At 33.3% G+C, this 23962-nt stretch overlaps 1 protein-coding gene and 1 long non-coding RNA gene across 5 annotated transcripts in view; one reads left to right on the forward strand and one right to left on the reverse strand.

Moving 5' to 3' along the window:
• LOC133175270 (O-methyltransferase MdmC-like) overlaps window positions 1–23962 on the forward strand; it is a 186866-nt gene that overhangs the window by 68152 nt on the left and 94752 nt on the right. The window lies entirely within an intron of this gene.
• LOC133175281 (uncharacterized) overlaps window positions 1–23962 on the reverse strand; it is a 62774-nt gene that overhangs the window by 9448 nt on the left and 29364 nt on the right. For 2 of the 4 annotated variants that reach the window (XR_009719264.1, XR_009719262.1), the window contains exon 2: window positions 7450–7508. The exons of 1 other annotated variant lie outside the window; for it this stretch is intronic. This is a non-coding gene — a long non-coding RNA (uncharacterized LOC133175281). Of the gene's footprint in view, window positions 1–7449; window positions 7509–15231; window positions 15431–23962 lie in introns of all 4 variants that reach the window. One more of the 4 variants, XR_009719263.1, reaches the window with a different exon arrangement.

A 23962-nucleotide genomic window follows, 5' to 3' on the forward strand; every position in this document is an offset into this window, starting at 1 on the left:
ATATTCCTTTAAAATTACATCATGAATTACAGTACCCGCATCGTTATTCTTTACAATTCTATCGTGTCCTATCGTGCGTTTATCCTATCGTATCGTGCGTGTATCCTGTCGTATCGTGCGTGTATCCTATCGTATCCTATCGTATCGTGTTTTCCGTTTATCAGGTTTTGCGTTTTCTATCGTGTTTTCCGTTTATCAGGTTTTGCGTTTATCGTGAAGATCGTTTATCAGGTTCTATTGTGTATGGTGTTTTGCGTTTATCGTGTGCATTCGGAAACCCTCGCTTTTTATCTTTACCTTGAGAAGAAACACCCGAGATATCCCGAGTTCATTTTTCGTTTTGTTATTTTATTTACGATCCATTTAATTGTTGAAGAGAGAGAGAGAGAGAGAGAAATTAATAACTTAGCTGATTCTCTGGTATATAAATTTAAAGAAATAAATAAATAAATTCTAAATAAATAAATATATACATAAATAAATAACAAAAATCGTCAAGTACCGACCGTAACCAAGCAGAGAGCGTAAATCGAAAGTTAAATCTATTTAGCACATAAAATAATCTGTCTACAAGTCAATCGTTTTTTTCTTTTTTTAATTCAGATTGTCGACTTGTAAGAAATACTATTTATCAAAAATAGAAATATTAGAATTTCTTTAAATAGTCAGAGTCACCAAAAGGTAGACCATTATTAACTTTCTTTTGATAATTATAGAAACATAAAACAGTAGGTATGTGAGCTAAAAGAAATAAATTGAAAACATATCAGCATCTATATAAGGCCTATCTTTTTCATCAATAATGGAATTAATCAATAACAAGTTATTCATTTTTTCAGAAACACTAGGAGAAGCACTTTTTTATTAATATTTGAAAAGCATCATTTGGTAACACACATGTACATGTAGTTACTAGTAAAGTTTTATGCCTCTATTTTAAATGTATGCACAATCAATTATCTAAAGGATTGTTTCCAAATGATTCATAAAGGCATATACAGTGTAATGCATGATCTTGATAACATTTACACACAAATTTTGTCTGTACGTGCAAGTATGTACATGTAGTTCATATTTATTTTTTTTTATTTATTTATTTCTCTTATGTGTCTAACTAAAAAATAAACTACAATTTATAATGCATGAGCATGTTCTATTCATTCACCATAATTATATATTATAATGTAGATGTTTAACCATTTTTACTTACTATTGCCTTTAGAAAATCGAAAAAAAAATCAGTATACATCTTACCTATTTCGGCGTGGAAATGAACTGAGTATATACTGTACACTGACAGACGGAAGCGCTCCAGTACTTAAAGAACTGACACCTACATGTATATGTACCTGCCTAATCAGTACACTGTCTTCTTGTCAGGTCAAGACCCAACCCCCTACCCCTACATGACATCTTAGCCCGTGTGTATTCAACGTCAACATACCTGAACTGCTCTCTCACCTGGTGTCAAATATTTACCTTGAACCCTTCTGGGTATAAATATATGCAAAAATTTATATGAAATCGCCCGGTTTTGCTTCGATACACAAGACATGTAAATGCCTTGAATTTAATTTCATAAGTGTTTATCAATTACAGTGGAGCCTCATTTATCCGGACGCTTTGGTTCCCAGTCAATTTGTCCGGATATGTGAAGCGTCCGGATACCTGAATTGCCTTGATTTTAGTTATATGGCCTTTCATACCATTTCAATAGTGAAGAATGTTGCGTTTCATCAATATGTTTTATTGTTTAAATACTTTTACATAAGTTAGTACTACTCAATACTTGTTTAAATAAATAAAAAGTACATGTGTCATTGGGAAAAAAACATGTTTATATGGTCAGATTAATTATTTCTACTTCCCAGTGTCTAATGAATCAACTTCTCCTAGTACTACCATGTCGGTACGGTAATGTCGGTAGAGCCTTATTTAATATGAACGCCCATCAATGCTAAATGTGACATAATCTGCATATGTATACGAACGCTAATCGTAATCATCCAAAGCTAGATCGTATTAACGATTGTGTAATTTTGAAAGTGATTTTTAAATGTCATCAAATCATAGAATGCGTTTCGCGCACAAAATACTGTGCATAAAAAAAAACTCCGATGTCATGTATATAAATACATAAAACCATGTTACGACTGTATTCTAACAGTAAAAGAAATATATTTGCCGACTACGAAAAAATTATTCTACACTTATAAAATTATTTTCCTTAATTAATATGTATCAAAGCCATGTTAGAGAAGCGAGATTCTGTGCGTACCTATCGACCTACAATTAACCTTGCCGCAAGCCATTGATAACAGTTGGCAGGTGATCATCTTTAAAAACAAACAGCCAGACCAGTGTTTTTACAACAATTAACACCCAGATCAAGAAATTTGAGCAGACTTGACAGACCAGTTAAAAAATTATCGTCCGGATAAATGAATCAAAATATAACGTAAGAATTCATTTTGTGGTGAAAAAGGACCGTCCGGATACGGAACGCGGAATTCCGGTTAAACGAGACAAAATAACGTTAAAAATTTCGTTCCCATTAAAAATCGTCCGGAAACTGAAGCGTCCGGATATCTGGTGTCCGGATATCTGAAGGTCCACTGTACATATAATACTTGACTATATTCAAGAAGTCAATATATATTTTAATTTTTTTTTTTTTTGAATCGGATCTTTTTTTTTTTATTTTAGTGGTTAGTGCACCCCCCCCCCCCCCCCACCGCTGACTGTGCCTCAGGTGGGATTAAGACTTTCATAATTTACAAAGTTTTGTTTTATTTTGCCGATATAGCCATAAATAAGATAAGTTTAGTAACAAATAATACAGAGTCTAATAGAAATGATTTACAGTTATTCAGTCCGAAAATCTGCTTGTCATATTGTGGAAATTTATTTTACATTATTATTTATTTGTGTGTGAATCAGCTTAGCATACGGTTAGCTATGGTAGATATAAATTCTGTTAATTTGAATATTTATAACCAGCTTTTCCGCGAAAAGAATCCTGCTTTTCCGCGACAAATTACATTGCTTTTCCGCGATTATATTTTTTGCTTTTCTGGGATTTAATTTAGCACTTATCCTTTCCGTTAGTCAGGTAAATACTTTTTCTCCGTGCTATCAACCGGCTTCCATCCTTTTTTTTTTTTTGTCTTTACTGAGATTTTTGTCAGTATTCTTTTTGTTTCTATCTCGGCAATCTGTGATTGTGGCCTTGCATATTTTATCTTTATCGGTAAGACACATCGCCATTATTTAAAACATTGACGTTTCTATACGTAAATCCATCGTTTGTAATATATATTTGTTACCACGAGTTGGTTCGTTATGAACAATTTCCATGGCACCTAAAAACATCACCGACCAGTGTAATATGTGATTCATTCAATTTTTATCACAGTGTGGTACTATCGAGTAGAACTTTACAGGGAGATATATGATAATCCGGTAAATATCGACAACAGTTTGATGTAAAGTACTTACCGTGACAATTTAAAAATCGCGAGAAGAAAGTATCGAAAAAAGGAGAAAACATACAACTTATATTAAAATTCAATCGCGGAAAAGCAGTATAGGGTAGTCGCGGAAACGCAGACAGGTTGAAAAAATAAAATCGCGGAAAAGCAGGTGGGCGAGGCTTGTGTAGAAAGAATTTTCATTTCTTTAGGGGCGGGGGTGGGGGTGGGGTGGGTCTAAACAGAAATGTTTTGACAAGAAAACAAAAGAGGCTAAAGACATTATTGTTGACGGGCGATATTATATAAGCATTATATTTTACTCTATACTAAACATGTTGGTACACTGTAACATTTTTAGGTACACGACTGCGTTCTCCCTTCTGGGTCCTATACAGGCCTATGACATTGGAAATACCAGAGAATAAATACAAGAGAATGGAAATGCAATATTCTTTTCGGATACTAGATGATCTAGTGACGTTTATTAATTTTGTTAAATTCGATTTCTTTCGGCCGTTATCCTTCTTCATATCTTCATATATATATATATATACAATGTATGTACTTGGAATATGTAAATTATTAATTTTCGTACCGGTTATATATTTGTGACATATACATGTATATTTATAGAGGAGAGATTATATAATCACAGTCCAGTGCACAGTCTGTGTCAACGCAACTAGCATATTTCAGCAAGTAACGTGTTTAAAACTGACTAGTAAATTATTTACAGACTTCTAGCAGAAGATATTGAATCCAAATATTTCATTTATAACAGAGTTCTTCCGGATATATACTCAATATTTGATAATAAATTTATAAGGTTTCATTTGTTAAAATCTGAATATATTTATAGCGTTTCATGAATTATTGCACCTGTTTTTAAAACTTCGATTGACTACGGAATTTTTGAGCCACCATCATTAAAATCTCTGTTTTTAAACGACTAAAATTTAAATTTAACGATTCGAGGGAATTTCGACATTTGAATTATTATACAAGCAATCGCATAATTCCCACCAAAGAGTGCAAATTACCTAAAATAATTACAGTTTGAATTTTGTGACGAACCATTATTGACAAAAAAAAAAAACAAAACAAAAACAAAACATGTTTCTTGTACAAAGCATAGTTACCTCAAATGTTTAACCATAATACATTTAATATATTTAAGCATTTAGATTTGCGGCTTTGTAAGTAATTAAAATCATCATACTACAGTGTATCTAAAAAGGAAACAATTCGTCTTGTCAAAATACGTTTCGCATTTTGAAACAATCCTATCAGGTTTTGCGTTTATCTTATCGTGAAGATCGTTTATCAGGTCTATCGTGTTTTGCGTTTATCGTATTTTGCGTTTATCGTGTTTTGCGTTTATCCTATCGTGCGTGTATCCGGTCCTATCGTGCGTGTATCCTATCGTATCGTGCGTTTATCCTATCGTATCGTGCGTGTATCCTACGTATCGTGTATCCTGTAAAGAATAACGATGCGGGTACTGTATACTAGAATTTATTTGGACTGGTAGAATTTACTTCGGAATGGTAGAACACATTAAATCATCAGTCCAAATGTCTGATAGAAATATTTGGTTTTTGGAAACTCTTCCAAAAATTTGACTTTGAGCATGCTTTGCTCGTTTAAACGAAACATTTATTTTTATTCAATATATATATATAATAAAATTCTTTCTTGTATTCTCATTCAATCAAATAACCTGTTAATTAAATTAAACAGAAGAATTTCTTGATTAAACACAATTTAGCAAAGGAAAGAAACTCCCATTTGCTTCACTTATTACAATTTTGTACTCTGCCTCCTAGATACCCAGGAACAGAGTAAAGGCACATTAACTTATATCTATATTTAAACATTTACATTTATATTATTGCATTTAGTCTGTTTGCTTAATGGAGAAGATTTTCAAAGTATTAAATGCATTTCTGCTGTTTACTCTGAATAGAGCCCTGTCCAAATACTAGAACCCCTGACTGAGGGGCCATGAAATTCCCAATTTTAGACGAGGCAACCTTGCTCATCATAACTTTGCATTTAGTTTGTCTGCTTAATGCCCGGGAGCAAAAGAACATTATTTTATTTTCAGTATGTATTAAATACCCGCCTCCCCTCAACAGAACCCCTGACCCATGGGCCACATCATTCACAATTTTGGAAGACGCACCCTTCCTCATCATGATTATGCATTTAGTTTGTTTCCTTAATACCCATGGGCAGAGGAGAAGATTTTCAAAGAATTAATGCATTTCACTATATAATCATAAGAGCCCCGCCCTAACACCAGAACCCCTGTCCCAGGGGCAATGAAATTCACCAATTTGGAAGGGGCACTCTTCCTCACCATAACTATGTATTAATTCATCAAATTAATACCCAGAAGCAGAGAAAATATTCAAAGAATTCAAGCATTTTCACTATATAATAACTAGAGCCCCGCCCTAACTCCAGATTTCTCGACTCAGGGCCCATGAAATTCACAATTTTGGAAGAGGCATCCGTCCCCATCACAACTATGCATTTAAATTGTTTCATTAATACCCAGGAGCAGAGAAGAAGATTTTCAAAGAATTGATGCATTTTCACTATATGTTTAACATAGCCCCACCCTAGCACCAGAACCCCTGACCCAAGGGCCATGAATTTCACAATTTTGGTAGAGGACTCCATACTTATTACATGTACAACAACTGCTTCATGTGCAGGAGTAAAGAAAAGATTTTTAAAGATTGCACTAATTTTCATTGTTTTAGCCCCACCCCTCAGGCCCCAGGGGGGCAGGGACCATGACTCAGCTATGTTAAGGAAAGAAATGGAAAATGTGATCTTAGTACATTCTGGTCTGCTTAATACGTATTATTTTAAAAAATCTTTGTAACAAAGTAACTGAAAACATGTAGGGAAGGTAATATAGATATCCATAATGGATAGGTTTATGGCTTACTCAGTGCCAGTTACATCGCATGTATCAGCTGTGTGTCATTCAATTCTGTCATGAATAAAAATAATGTTATGCCAACCAGAATCAGCTCCCAGCACTTTCAAAATAAACATGATAAAAGCAATTGATATTCCATATTTCAGCACAAACAGTCTAGTCTATGCCCTTACACTTTTGATGATAATCAGGTATACACTTATTGTGTTATCAATATTCTTTACATTCTCTGTCTTTGTGCAGCTCCATAGCACCTAGATAAATTAATAATCTACATTATTGTTTTAAATAAATTATTTCCTTTTAATTTTATTGATTTGATTTAAACATTGCCAGTGGTTTTATATTTATTTAAGCATTTTTTGTAATTATTAATCCAATGAATCCACTCCTCTGGATCGCTTGTACTGTGTCAAGTCAAGGCTAGTACATGTACCGTCATTTATGACACAAGATTTGCTTCAAATAACTTGGCAGTATTGTTATCAAATGTTGTGATTTTACATGCTTTGTAAATAATTGATAAAATAAATAAATGCAAGTTATTATTTACGCAACATCAAGGAGTTAAATAGATTTTTGTCGCTTGTTAAATTTTTAATGACGTCACAATGAAACTTCCCATACGTTGCATCACAGATGTGAACTCAGGCCTTCCTTAACGTAACTGAGGAATTTCACAATTTTTATAGAAGCTATATGCCAAAATTGGTTGAAATTGGTTCAGTGGTTCCAGAGCAGAAGCTGAAAATGTACAAATGTTAACACTCAAAGCAAAACGCATGACACACTCGATGGACAAAAAGAGATAGCAATAGGTTACCTGAGTGAACTCAAGTGACCTTATAAATGATCAGAAGTCTAAATCCAAGTACTAAGCACATACTAGATGTATGTACAATTGATCTGCAAAGCAAAAACTTCTTATCTTGAAACTGTTAGAAGTTGTTAGAAAAAAAACGAACACAGTATGCAAAATTTTGCATTTAAATGACTAATTTTAACAACTGGTACCTTTACCTATGATCAAAAATCAAAGTCTAAGCGTCATGTTCATCTCTGATGTACGTTTATTTGATCTGCAAAATGAAAAAAATGATATCTTTAAAACTATTGAAGGAGGTATTGGAAAAAAATCATGAACCCTTGTACAGCTTGGCCAAGATCAGGTGCCCATGTTCAGGGTTGGCAAAAAACTGGGAAATACTCATATTTCCCAGGACGGTGGGAAATACTGGTAATTACCGGGAATTACTGGTATTTCCCGGGAAATACTGGGAAATAAAAAATAGCTACATATTTCATTCATATTGACATGTAGTACTGGCTAAGATATCTACCTGAAATCACTGTTCCTGATTTAAAAAATTTCTGGTTTCCAAGTAATTCATTTTATATAATCATAACACAGTATATTCATATACCAGACTTGAGTGTCATTTGTTTCATGCTTGAGTCAGATGTAGTCTATAAAGGTCCATGAAATGAACCCAAAGATTCCAATTGGGTTTTTATATAACTAAAGAAGTATCTAAGAAACTTCTTAACTGTAGAGTATGATATAAATAGCAAATCTAAGAAGAAGCCTTTCAGTTCTACTCAAGGTAATTATCTCTCAAAACAGGAGCACAAAACTGTCCAAAGCAGTTTGTTAAAACAACATGACTGTTTGTAATAACTACAGTGTTTATAGAAGGATAAAAACAATTTTTTTTTTGTTCTTGGATTTATAATTATTAAACTTAATAATTCTACAAAACTGAAAAGAATTAAATTGGAAAACTTCAGTTTTATAAAGCCTGGGGGAAATGTTTCAGAATGCTTATGGTGATGGGACCTGGAGTAATATGTGTTAAATTGCAATTTGATACATTTTCCATATTATTCATCTTCTGTTTTTATGTTTATTTTATTTTTAAATTTTGTATAAGATTGAATGAATTAGAGAAATAAAAAAAAACTTTAATAACTTTGTATTTCCCAGTATTTCCCAGTTTAGAGAAAATTTGTAGTATTTCCCGGGATGGGAAATACCGGTATTTACCACTGGTAATTCCCACCACTGGTATTTCCCGACCAACCCTGCCCATGTTGGTTGCAGATTAACAAAAAAATGAAGTCAATGAAATGTACTACAAGTATGTTTTATGTAACACTACATCCTTTTGGCAGATTGTCTGAAATGTCTGTACATTTCTGTCAAGCTGTTAAAAAGATTTCACTCTTACCATAAAAGAGACCCAAGTCGGCTATGGACTATACATATTCAGGCATAACATTTATCTTTATCACATTCAACTGAACAAAAAAAGTATAATTCAAATACAAACTCTTCACAAAATATTGTCTGAGCAAAAAAATCAGATAACTCATTTCCATTAAAATGTTACAGTTTATAAAGGACATGGGTAAATTTGTTAATCTTTCAACTGAACGTATTTCTACTCTTAATATTTGGACATTTGAAGAAAAAATACATTAAAGTATTTTCAATTTTTCTACAGAAACTGTATAAGGGGATGAAAATTTCAAACCTATTTGGTAATACTAAGAGAAAAATTGTACATGTGTCACATATTTTTTGATTAACTAGTTTGAGACCCTGGGCTACGGACTATACATAGAGTCTTTTTCATTTGATGAGAGACCATAAATCAAAGGCCTGAAGGGCCTGAGAGTCAACTCGCTCGAGTTTAATGAGCTTTTTCATACAACCGGACATCATACCTTATATTCGGTTTATACTGCATCTAAAGAGATTGAATATGAATGTTAAAAAATTAAGGGCTTCAATGCCACCTCACATGGGATTTTTGTAATTTATTTAAAGTCTGGGTTTGTAAATACACAAATAAGATTACATAATGTGACAAAAATTTTGAAAAGGGATCTGAATACATCTGCTTAAATTTGAAAGGGTCTCAATTTACCCCACAGCTCCAAAAGTAAATTAAGGTTAAGGGTTTATCTCCCACCTTTCTAAGTCAACTGAATTATTAAAAAGACTTCACTTCAGATTTTTTAAAATTATAATTATCATAACTCTAAATAGATCTCAGTGTTCCATTAAGAAACAATAAACTACAATAAAGTGAAACAAGAGGCCCATGGGCCTTGAATCGCTCTTCTGATAAACTGTACAACCTATCACTTCTATTTGAAGCTTCGAAGTATCCTGTATATTTACATAAACCCTTGAAATTCCAATTCACACTCTGAGAACCCAAGATGATTCTATGCCAATTAGTACCTGAGAGTTGGTCATGGTGACCTACTTATCACTTGTCATTCTCTGAGGACCCATCAACTAAGTTTGATGATTCTAAGCCAATTAATACCTAATATGTTTTTTAAAATTATAATCATAAAATTTTATAAGTAGGTCAGTGACCTACTTATCAATTGTTTTACTCCAAGGACCCAAGATGCATCAACTGACATAGTTTGATGATTCTAAGCCAATTAGTACCTGTAATATTTAATTAAAGCCATAAATTTTCAAAAGTAGGTCACCGTGACCTACTTTTCAGTCAACCTACTCCGAGGACCAAAAATGCATCAACTGACAAATTTTGACAATTCTAAGCCAAATAATTCCTGAAAATATTAAATACAGATATAAAATTTCAAAAGTAGGTCACCGTGACCTACTTTTCAGTTGTTGTACTCCGAGGACCCATGACGCATAAACTGACAAAGTTTTATGATTCTAAGCCAATTAGTACCTGAAATATTTCATTAAAGCCATAAATTTTCCGAAAGTAGGTCACGGTGACCTACTTTTTTAGTCGACTTACTCCGAAGACCCATGACGCATCAACTGACAAAGTTTGATGATTCTAGCCAATAAGTACCCAAAATATTTAATTACAGCCATAAATTTTCAAAAGTAGGTCACAGTGACCTACTTTTCAGTCAACCTACTCCAAGGACCAAAGATGCATCAACTGACAAATTTTGACGATTCTAAGCCAAATAATTCCTGAAAATATTAAATACAGCCATAAAATTTCAAAAGTAGGTCACCATGACCTACTTTTCAGTTGTTGTACTCCGAGGACCCAAGACGAATCAACTTACAAAGTTTAATGATTGTAAGCCAATTAGTACCCGAAATATTTGATTAAAGCCATAAATTTTCAAAAGTAGGTCACTGTGACCTATTTTTCAGTTGTTGTACTCCGAGGACCCATGACGCATAAACTGACAAAGTTTTATGATTCTAAGCCCATTAGTACCCGAAATATTTTATTAAAGCCATAAATTTTCTGAAAGTAGGTCACGGTGACCTACTTTTTAGTCGACCTACTCCAAAGACCCATGACGCATCAACTGACAAAGTTTGATGATTCTAAGCCAATTAGTACCCGAAATATTTAATTAAAGCCATAAATTTTCAAAAGTAGGTCACGGTGACCTACTTTTTATTCGACATACTCCGAAGACCCAAGATGCATCAACTGACAAAGTTTGATGATTCTAAGCCAATTTTTCCTGAAATATTTAATTATAGTCATATAAATTGAAAAGTAGGTCACGGTGACCTAATTTTCAGTTGACCTTTTTTGAGGACCCAAGATGCATCAACTTACAAAGTTTTATGATCATAGGACTTAAAATGTCCAAATTATGCCTCTAAAATGCTTTGAAATCGAATGCCTGCAAAGTTCAAAAAGTTGGTCACTGTGACATACTTTTTAATAAATATGTTTTATGGCCCCAAGATGCATCATCTTACAAGATTTAATGATTCTAAGCCTCCCCGTATTCGAATTAATGACCTTAATTGTTTTAAAAATGATTAGCCATAAAATTCAAAAAGTAGGTCAAGGTGACCTACTTTTTAGTTGACGTACTTTGAGGACCCAAGATGCATCAACTGACAAAGTTTGATGATCATAGGCCTTAAATTGTCCAAAATATGCCTCTAAATCATTTTGAAAAAGAATGGCCACAAAATTTAAAAAGTAGGTCACCATGACCTACTTTTGAGTCAACATGATATGAGGTCTTAGATGCACCAACTGACAAGATTTGATGATCCTAGTCCTTATAGTAAACAAAATATCAACATTTTAATAAAAGTGAAGTGACCTTGAGACCACGCCCTTTGCCCCAGGGTAAATCCCCGTGCAAATTTTAATCTACAACATATCCTCATCCTTTTGTGTAAGTTTGGTGATAATCTGCCCAGTGGTTCTTGAGAAGAAGATTTTTTAGCAACCAGTACTTTTTTTCTATTTTCCTAATTATCTCCCCTTGTTAAAGGGTCACAACCCCAGTTTTAGTATAAAAGGGAGCCCTTGGGCCAAGGATACCCTGTGACAAATTTGACAATAATTGGCCAAGGGGTTCTTGAGTTATGGCCCATATTCTAAAAAGTTTACGCACACCGCACAAATGGCCATAGCATTAGCTCTTTGAGCCTTTGGCTCAGAAGAGCTAAAAAGGGAGAGGGAAAATCATGTTAAACCAAAAAAAGGAGAAAAAATAACAGTGAAAAAAAAATTTAGGGTATAAACATAAGCTACAATCTCTAAGAAACAACCAACAGTAATGGAAAACAAACATTAGACATCTATGGGTAATTTTTTTAAGACCCCCCTAACTATATCCATGTATTCACACAGTTTTACTATAATAAGCATTATGATTATGTTTATGTTAAGTAACTAATAATCTAATATTTGAAAAAGATGCATATTTATAAACCAAGACCAAAGTACATGTACCTGTAAATAACATCACCATGATTATGTTAGAAAATTTTACATTGTTGGCCTATTTATCGACATTATTGTGTAAAGCAACACTGCATGCCTGGATTCTAAAAATAAATTTAGCCACACTAGCTGCAGTGGTCAGTGTTATGGAGTAATTTGGCCAATGGTTCACACTGCAAACCTGGATTCTAAAAATATATATATTTTTCAGGCACACTAGCTGCAGTAAATGAGTAAATAATCTAGGTCAATGATAAATAAACTTAAGATGGGAAGATTATATCTGCCTAACTAATAGCACAAATATATTCATACGCAGTAATTGTAAATTGTACAGATATTTAATTGAATTTTTCTTGAAATAACAAAAAAGACATACATAATGTAACAATATGAAATTTTACACTGTTTATACATCTTAAGTTTATGCAATCACTCAAACAAAAGCATTTTTTGCTAGAACTATCACATTTAGCGTATGAATCACCTTGATGAATGAGTGATAAATTTTACAGCTGTGTTAACAAGGAGTAGCTCGCGCGAGCCGACTCAAAAATAGTTGCTTATATCAGTAAATATTTGTTCAAATTATTATCTTGGAGTTCATGTGTGTTTATTAAATCCCTTCATTTGGATATAAAATCAATTTATACAAAAATCCTGTGAAATTTAAGAAAATAAAACAAAAACTTCATATCAATTCCCAATATGAGTAAACTTAAAATTGTTAGAACAAAATAATACATGTCATAATTACATGTAATTATTATTTTGATAACAAATATAGTCCAAGACCATCTAAAGACCAAGAATGACTTTAATTTAGCATCTAAGAAGGATGAATTTCATGTGAGCACTGGGGCTACGGACTATTACACCTTTAAACATCTCTATTGTGGACAATCAACTTAAAGAAAATATTATTGTATAATTAAATCTTGGGCATTTATTTATACAATTAGTATATAATTTATGATCATATGGTGTAATTCATCAAAAATTACAAAACATGTTTGACCATTAGAAGTAAAAAAAACATAATTATAGTACAATATTTATCCATAAAGAATCAATGCATTTTTTTATTTTGAATTAACATGATTAACAAGAATGATTTCTCTATAATAAAGTATATTTATTTTAAAATGTTTCATTCAACAACATTTTAATTAAATCATTTTTTAAAATGTACAAAATAAGTGCATCAGCATAACGCTTCAAAAATTATGAATCTTTGACTTATTTCTGTTGTTTTTATTTTCTAAAGATGCAGATACTATATATAAGATATCATATATCAATGGAAAGCTCTCATTTTGCTCTCTGCCATGCAACAAAATACATTTAGATTAAATGTTATGTACTATAAAGAGAAGACAGGGAGCACACAGCGTGTGTGACCATTCCGCAGGGGATTCTCTCTCCTCCATGGCATCTGATCCCACCTCTGATGTTTTGGAGGTCCGTGTTATGATTTGAACAAAATTGAATCTACACTAACTAAAGATGCTAACATATTTCTTTGTCTGTGACTTTTTTCCTACAAGTTTGAACTTTCATTATGGTCCCACCCTACCCCGGGAGTCATGGTTTGAACAAATCTGAATCTACACTATCTGAGGATGCTTCCATATAATTATGACCAATCATAGCTTTGCTGTTCTTGAGAAGAAGATTTTTTTTAAAATTTGCCTATGTATTCCTATGCATAGCTTTAATCATCAATTGCGGCCCCCCAGTTTCCCAAGGGGGTCATGGTTTTTTTCAAACATGAATCTACACTACCTTAAGATACATCCGAATAGTTAATAACCAATCATGGCTTTGCTGTTCTTGAGAAGATTTTTTTTTATATATTCCTATGTAAAACTTTGATTGACCATTGTAGCCCTACCCTACCCTTGGGGGTCATGATTTGAACAAACTTGAATCTACACCACCTGAGGATGCTTCCATATAAATATGACCAATCACGGCTTTGCTGTTCTTAAGAAAAAGATTTTTTAAATAATTTCCTATATACTCCTATGTAAAACTTTGATTCTCCATTGTGGCCCCACCCTACCCCAGGGGTCATGATTTGAACAAACTTGAATCTACTCCACCTGAGGATGCTTCCACATAAATATGACAAATCATGGCTTTGCTGTTCTTGAGAAAATTTTTAATTTGTTTTCATATATACTCCTACCGTATATACTCGCCTATAAGTCGGTCCGCCTATAAGTCGCTTGTATTTTTTGAGGTTGTTTTGGAGGGATTTGACATTGACCCGCTTATAAGTAGGTACATGTTTTTGCCAGAATCAGTTGACAATTTCTAATCAATGCTCTGATGTTTTAACATGGTTTCGATTAATATTTTTAGAAATGATGCCGATATTTAATTTTTAAATCATTAAGAAAAATACATAATGCACATTGAGGATAAAAATACAGTTATTAAAATATGTAAACACTTGTCCTTTATGTATAATCTTAGAATAAATAAATGATATAATATATCCAGACTTTGTTCAACGAAAATCATGGGAAATGTTTATAAAATACTACATTTCGTCGTCCAGAAAAATACTAATCTTTTCATGACTTGCCTATAAGTCGGACATAGAGTTTTGGACCAAATTTTAACTCCCAAAAAAACGACTTATAGGCGAGTATATACGGTATGTAAAACTTTGATTGTCCATGTTGGCCCCACCCTGTCCCCAGGGGTCCTGATTTGAACAAAATTTAATCTACACCACCTGAGGATGCTTCCCTATAAATATGACCAATCATGGCTTTGCTGTTCTTGAGAAGAAGATTTTTTTAAAGATTTTTCCTATATATTCCTCTATAAAACTTTGTCCTTCCATCGTGGCCCCACCCTATCCCCGAGGGTCATGATCTGAACAATCTGAATCTACATCACTTGAGGATGCTTGCATATAAATATTACCAATCATGGCTTTGCTGTTCTTGAGAAGAAGATTTTTAAAGATTTTTGCTATATATTCCTATGTTAAACTTTGATCGTCCATTGTGGCCCCACCCTACCCCCGGGGGTCATGATTTGAAAAAACTTGAATCTACACTACCTGGGAATGATTCCACATGAGTTTCATCTTTCCTGGCCCAGTGGTTCTTGAGAAGATTTTTAAAAGATGCCATTAATTCTTCACAAATTTGTATTTATCTCCCCATGGAAGAGGGTGTGGTCCTTCATGTGAATAAACCTGAATCCCCTTCACCCAAGGATACTCTGTGCAAAGTGTGGTTGAAATTGACTCAGTAGTTCTGAAGAAGAAGATGAAAAGGTGAAAAGTTTATGACAACCACAACAACGATAATGACAACGATGACAGACAATGGTCAAATTTTGATCAGAAAAGCTCACTAATTCTTAATTACTGTATAACGGGTATTTTTACATGCTGCTAATTTTTACAAGTTTTATAAATCCGTAAAATTAAAACGCATAAAATTTCACAGAAGTAAAAGACACCTCGCGTAAATTTTCAATATCGTATGTATAAGAGTAATGCTTTCAGCTCTGTCCCTGGAGGCTATAGAATTAGTACTGTTGGTATTTTTAAGCACTTTTAAGTTGATCTTCACTTGGGGTCATACAGTAAATCTTAATTAACTTGTATAATTTATACAAACATCGTCAATTACCTAGTTACTCTACTATTAGTATTTTTACGAGACACATATTTTCTGATAATTACTTAATTATTACAGGTCTTCCAAATATATCCGTTTTTTAAGTTTTTGACCCCTTCTTCTGTTTTAAGTGCTTCAAATAAAAACTTCGACTTTTTAATACACTGTAATACTGTCAATTAAATCATGATGGTTTGAGAGTTGTCTCTCTGTTTCCGGTAAAATCAAGATGAGCACATTTTGTGCAACAATAATGATACCTAGCAATGTGTATTTAAAAAAAACGGGAATAAATGAAGGGAATATGGTATATAAAACATATAATTTATTGAATCATTATCACAGGAACAATGTCCTTTTTTCATTGGGTTGTCCAGACCCATTTATTTGTATGTGAACACATTCAAAGTGCTAACAATCATTGATCTGGAATTTTACCTCCAGTCAAATTTTCCAAGTGGTTCTTAAAAAGAAGTTGAAAATTTGAAAAGTTTACAGACAGACAGACAGATGGACAGACAGCTAGATGAACACCTAGACAAATGGATGGACATATAGATGGACAGATGGACTACAGACGAAATGTGATCAGAAAAACTTTTTGAGAATTTTTTTTTCAGAGGGTATGACAATATTTTTTTATGGTGCTTATGACTCACCCTATTTACTGGATAGACCTTTCTATAATGCATTTAAGGTAAGAAATTTGCTCAAACTGTGGTGGGAAAAAGTTTAAATTTCTATACTCATTCAGGAAACCATTTTAACATGGTACAATTTATAAAATTCTTCCAATGGAAATTACAATAAAGTCTTCACAGTTTGATAGTAAAAATGACACATGATTATGTGCTGTAGAAAAGCGAAGATTCACATTATTTACTCAGTGGGTTATCTACATTACACATCATGGAACAACCTGCTAAAATGGCACTTATTTCAGCAATCAGTCTACAGTAAATGTCTTAATGCATTTCACATAATTAAAGTAAATAAACAGATTTCCAGATTAGTATATTTAATAATAACAAGAGGCCCAAGGGCCTTAACGGTCACCTGAGTATAATACAACAATTTAGAAGTTAAGGTATTAGGGGTGTAATGGTCATGACCTTGAATATGACTAAATTCAGATAAGTTATAATGGACAACACTTCAGGCAATATTTCCCAAAGTTTCATGCAATTCTGTCCAAACATAATTTTTCTATACTTATTTTGATGCCTGTACCCTCAAACCACTGGTGCACCTTTAATAGACAAAAGGTACAGATGTAATTTTTACCTCTACTCTAGTTAGTCGCAAACAGTTGAATGTTTCATGTATTCAGCTGCAACACTAAGCAGTACAGATTGCATATATGCATTCTTTTTAGTTCAAATTCATCAGGTATGAGATATGAATACTTGTAATCAAGAGAACTTGTCTACTTTGAGTGACAATTTTGGCGATTTTTTTCATAAAACCGTTTGTAATATTCTGTCAAAGAAAAATATGGTAGGAAAGATCAATAAAAGAACAATATCAATTTTGTGTAAGGTGTGTTAGTGATAATATAACAACAAAAAAATGTATTCCATCCACAATATTATCTATATTCTGTATCATAGCGATGTACCCCTAAAAATTTAAGCCATTATTTTTTGTAAATGTCATGGGATATGTGATAATTAATGAAATGATGAGCATATATAAACAACAGGTTATTGTCATATTGAATACACTTCACTTTAGTCAGATTCATTTGTTCAGAAGATTGACCTCATCACAGTGACCTTGACCCAGACAAAGATTTGCAAAATGACCTACATTTTTGCAGCTTCCATGTGCATGAAGTTCTTTACAGATCAAAACATTACTATACAATGTAGACTAAAATATATACTGACAGAAACATAACCAAAAGGTAAAAAAAAAAAAAAAACTAATTTGTTCCCCACATGTATATAAAAAATATCAATAAAAAATATTCACCCCCCCCCCCTTTCTAAACGGTAAACTTATGTAAAAATAGAAAAAAATTAATTAATGTAAATAAAATAACAAAAATCACCCTAACTCAACCCAGAATAAATCATTTATTCCTATATCTAAAATTGATTTTTTTTTTCTTTAATGTTGTAAACATATTTACATTCTATTTTTTACTGATAAATTTTGAACATCTCAGATATTTTACGTATGGACATTGAACGTCACTTATAAATTGCAGATTCTACAATGCATGCAATGCTACCTATAACATACATTTTTTCCCCTCACACGGTTTGCTGATATTGACAGAATCACAAGAAATTGCGATGCGAATTTAAGGTATACTTCATTCGTTCTTCGAAAATGGTGCTATTTTTAGAAGTTGGAAAAACCCATGAAGTGTGTATTTGAAGGTATCATCGTTTTGACTGCATATTTTGTCTAACAAAATATATTAACGTGTTTTCTACGTAATATCATATTTATTCTCTCCTCCGCTAAGTTATATTCCTTTTCTTTGGTGTATGTTTTATGTTAGCGTCCTAGGCCGTCTTGACGACACGCCATTTTTGTTTACGAAGTACAGTGTTCCGAAAACTGCCGATGTCAAACACCTCGGTAAATGCCGTCATTTTTACCGGAAATGGCGTATTACACCTCTAATACCTTAAATACACTGATAGATGAAGCATTGTTGCCCTAAAGCAAGAGAAGTAGGAAAATCAGGATCAACAAAATAATTAGTCTAGTATTCAGTATCAACTCATAAATTAAGTTCTAATCTGTCCCCCACTTGACACTATCACCAAGCAGACTATTAACAAACTATTAGTGCTTCTGTACTATTTTTAAACCCATATTAAGACCTCTAGCATTGACCTATATTATGGTCTTTGAAGAACTTTTAATAAGATAAGTTATTTTTGTCTCATTTTTATTTATCTATTACTTACAGGTCTACCTGATTATTAAAACTAAGAAAGTTACTTTTTTAATTATACGATAAACATTCTTGCATAATTATTTTATTCTATTAACCTTTCAAATACATTATTTACAGTGATTAATTATCAAAGGTGAATGGAAAAGGGGAATAACTTCTCTCAGTAGAATACAAATTAATAGAGCCCTGCCCAGGACCAGAATGCTTAGACGAATGGTCCAGATGTTTAAAAATCTGGTAGAAATACGCTTATTCATATCATTTAAACTTTTACTCAGTTTGCTTCCGATATGTCCAGAAGCAGAGAAGAATTTCACAGGTACAATGCATTTTCACTACAGATTCAACAAAGCCTTACCCTAACACCAGAACCCAAGACCAAGGGTCAAGAAATTTACAAATTTGGAAGAGTTACCCTCATCATCATAACTATGGACTTCAAAGAATTAACACTTTTCCACTATATTATCAACCCCCCCCCCCCCCTCGTTATGCCAGAATCCCTGACCCTAGAACCACAAGATTTAAAAATTCTGTTTGAATTTCCCATTTTCATCATAGCTAAGCAATTTATTTATCAGCTCAACACTAAGGAGCAGACAGGATTAATTAATGATTAATTAATAGAATTAATGCTTTTTTCACTATATAATCAATAGAGCCCCCCCTCCTCAAGAACCCCAAAAACTGAGGCCATATATTTAAAAATTTTGGAAGAGGCATCCTTGTCTATCATAATCATGCACTTAGTTTGTTTAAATAATCTCCAGTAGCAGAGAAGAAGATTTTCAAAGAATCAATGCATTTTCACTATATAATCAATAGAGCCCTGCCCTAACACCAGAACCCCTGACCCCGGGGCCATAAAATTCACAATTTTTGAAAAGGCATCCTTATGCATCATAACCATGCACTTAGTTTGTTTAAATAATACCCAGGAGCAGAGAAGAAGATTTTCAAAGAATTAAAGCATTTTCACTATATAATCAATAAGAGCCCAGCCCTAACACCAGAACCCCTGACCCAGGGGCCATGGCTTTCACAATTCTGGAAGAGGCCCACCTCCTCATCATAACTATGTACTTAGTTTATCACCTTAATGCCAAGAAGCAGAGGAGAAGATTTTCAAAGAATTAATGCATTTTCACTATATAGTCGATAGAGCCCCGCCCTAACACCTGAACCTCTGACCCTGGGGCCATGAAATTCACAATTCTGGAAGAGGTACTCTTGCTCATCATAACTGTGTACTTATTTACTTTATTAAATATCCAGAAGCAGAGAAGAAGATTTTCAAAGAATTAATGCATTTTCACTATATAATCAATAGAGCCCCGCCCTAACATCAGAACCCCTACCCTGGGGCCATGAAATTCACAATTTTGGAAGAGGCACTCTTGCTCATCATAACTATGTACTTAGTTACTTTATTTAATACCCAGGAGCAAAGAAGAGGATTTTCAAAGAATTAATGCCTTTTCACTATATAATCTATAGAGCCCCGCCCTAACCCCAAAACCCCTGACCCTGGGGCCATGAATTTCATAATTTTGGAAGAGGCACTCTTGCTCATCATAACTATGTACTTAGTTCCTTTATTTAATACCCAGGAGCAGAGAAGAAGATTTTCAAAGAATTAATGCATTTTCACTATATAATCAATATAGCCCCGCCCTAACACCAGAACCCCTGACCCTGGGGCAATGAATTTCACAATTTTGGTAGAGGGCTCAATGCTTATTACAATGATGCCAACAGTTTGACTGCTTGATGTCCAGGAGTAAAGAAGAAGATTTTTAAAGATTGCATTATTTTTGGTGGTTTTAGCCCCACCCCTCAGGCCCCAGGGGGGCAGGGACCATGAAATTCATAATTTTTATTCCCCTTCACCCATAGATGCTCTATACCAAATTTGGTTGAAATTGGTTGAGTGGTTCTAGAGAAGAAGTTAAAAATGTTCAAAAGTTAACGCACGACGGACGACGCACGAAAACAGATAGCAATAGGTCACCTGAGTGACTCAGGTGACCTAAAAAGAAAACAAACATGTATGCACTAGTAAGTCACTTGCACGATTTAGTAAAACCCTGTAAGAATCAAAGTATTTAAAGTACTGAAAGCCAGGCTTTAATATGCTCGAGTATATTGTCTAATCCCAAATTAGTACATATTTAAAAATCTTTCTTTCTGACCATTGATATTTAACAGGTAGAGTTTGTATGATTATGATTAACAATAATCCATCTACCAATAATTAAAATTGACGGTCCAGAACCCAACGTTTAGACCCCAGAATAGGACTTGGTGATATTTTTAATGAAAATACATTTATACCTTTCTAAACATTAAGCTCACAATGGTTATGCATGGTAACAGTGCACTTTGAGTGGTTTTGCTGATTCATACAGGCACATATATAGTATCGGAGGAGCTAGGGGTGTCACCATTTTTCAAACATAAACTTTTACAATGGACAATGTACATTGAAAGGTTGATTGACTCTTCGCAATCAAATTTAAATTGGAACTTTCAACTCACTCTTCGTAATATATACCAGGTATTTGTCACGAGTGACGAACAGATTTACTAAAAGCAAAATGGATGGTCTAATTTTAATTAGATTGTGCCCATCATTTTATTGTAGCATAATATGTATTAATGAAATTCGAAATGTGAAAGTAAGTTGTAGCCCACCCCTACTCCTCCAATGGAATAGGAATCTCGGGTTTGGACAATTTTCCTTTTTTCTCCTTTAAAAACGATACTACATGCCTGTATTAATCAGAAAAGAAATATTCTTTATTTTTGGTCCTCTGGGAAACCAGCTGCACGAAAATTATAATAATCTAATTTTTGTGACATGAATATGAGTCTAGTTCTAGTTCTAGATTCGGGCAAAATGGTCATTGCCTGAGAAAATCATGATATATTCTGGTCTTTATGGCTCATACATAGATGGCTCTTCATTCTGAACAGAAAGTTTTGAAGCAAAGACTAACCAACTTTTTCTGTAAAAATTATAATGTGTTGTACTTAGACAAAGACTAATGAACATTTTTATATGTTGTATTTTTATGCCCCCGTATCGAAGATTCGGGGGTATATAGTTTTTGCCCTGTCTGTCCGTCTGTCTAGCTGTCTGATTGTCTGTTTGTACGCAAAAACTTTAACATTACTCATAACTTTTGATTGGTTGAAGCTATAGCTTTCATATTTCACATGTATATTCCTTGTGACAAGACCTTTCTTTGGGTACCATCATATTTGACCATTTGACCTTGACCTTCGTGTTTGACCCAGTTTGACCCACCTTGGCCATAACTTTTGAATGGTTGGTGCTACGGCTTTCATACTTCACATGTGTAATCCTTGTGACATTTAGACCTTTCTTTGGATACCAACAACTTTGACCCTTTGACTTTGGAGTTTGAAATTCTTTTGAAAAACTTTAACATTGGCTATAACTTTTGAACGGTTTGTGCTAGGGCTTTCATACTTCACATGTGCAATCCTTGTGACACGACCTTTCTTTGGATACCTACAACTTTGACCCTTTGACCTTGACCTTGGAGTTTGACCTACTTTTGAAAAACTTTAACATTGGCTATAACTTTTGAACGGTTGGTGTTAGGGCTTTCATACTTCACATGTGTAATTCTTGTGACAAGACCTTCCTTTGGATACCAAAAACTTTGACCTTGACCTTGGAGTTTGACCTAATTTTGAAGAAAACTTTAACCTTGGCCATTTCTTTTGAACAGTTGCTTCTAGGGCTTTCATACTTCATATATGCAATCCTTGTGACAAGACCTTCCTTAGGATACCAACAACTTTCACCCTTTGACCATGGCATTGGAGTTTTACCTACTTTTGAAAAACTTTAACCTTTTCCATATCTTTTCAATGGTTGCTTCTAGGGCTTTCATATTTCACAGGTATATTCCTCGGTACAAAACCTTACTTTAGGTACCATCATATTGGATTTGCATTTGAGAAAGTTTAACCTTCGCTATAAGTTGCCATACGGGGGCATCAGTGTTTCACAAACACATCTTGATTTAATTATATATTAACATAAACGAGTTTTATTTCCCAGCACCCTTGAGAGCTTGCATGTGTTTTTAGACCAATTTTTTTAGAATGTGCGCGCACGCTCAATATACTGTAAAGCGCTTTGGGAGCACAATTACGAGATGAATCCAAGGTGAGAAGTCTCGAACAAAATTTTCACATTCAAAACATACCACTGACTTTTCACTAAAAATTTGATCAAAATTTGTAAGCATAAATATTTTCGATGCTAAATTGATTGTTCAATGGGTATAATTAATTAATATTATACATAAACATATTCACATGAAATTTCTATCTTAAAGTTTACATTTTTATTTATTTATTTTCCATGCTTCACAGAAAATAAATCTTTATCCCAGTCATCTAAATTAAAACTTTTAAATTAAAATATTAACCAAATGGTTGTTTATTTCATATTATGAAAGAAAACAATTAGTTTTGAACTTCATTTAAAACACCTTTACACAAGATCTTAACCATCATAAGGATTTTTGTTTGAAATTATTCATTAGAAAGGAGAAAGTTATTTTAATTGTATTCAGGGTTATCGAAGTAATACCGTATTTTCAAACCCTTTTCTTTAAAAGCAATCAAAGAACAAGTCTCAATAAGGCTTATCTGTGGTCCCCGGTTACTCGTTAAATTTTGAACATTTATTAAAATTTTTGAAAATTAAATTTTATTATTAACTAATGTCTTTATTATTTGAATCATCATCTAAAAATGTCAAACAATAGATATAGGCAGCATACGAAGCTGCGCGTTGAAGGTAGGGTCCTATGATTTTCATGTATTGAATATCAAAAGAAATCAGTGACAGGTACACACTTCAAAGCTGTAGTAAACACCAAGCACACTTGTTTGTTCAGAGTTGAGTTTGAAATACATGTATAATGTGTATATTACATGTGTAAAGGTTGAGTGAAAATATCTTTGTTGAACAACCTTGTGCTCTATGCTTTCTAATTAAAAATATTGTGATTTTGAATCTCTTCGCTGACTTCTGCATTTACATGCGATTAACCTCTTTATGACCTGTTAAGAATCATAACAAGCCACGTGGGTTTGTATCGTTACGGGTAAATTCCCCCAGTAAATGTGCTAGTTCTCAGTTGAAACGTTCTCAGTTTTATATCAATCAGCATGAACTTGTTTGGTTCATCTTGTTACAT

Source organism: Saccostrea echinata, unplaced genomic scaffold (genome assembly GCF_033153115.1).
Source record: "Saccostrea echinata isolate AGI-Se365-2 ecotype Australia unplaced genomic scaffold, CSIRO_AGI_Sech_v1 ptg000002l, whole genome shotgun sequence".
Classification (NCBI taxonomy): domain Eukaryota; kingdom Metazoa; phylum Mollusca; class Bivalvia; order Ostreida; family Ostreidae; genus Saccostrea; species Saccostrea echinata.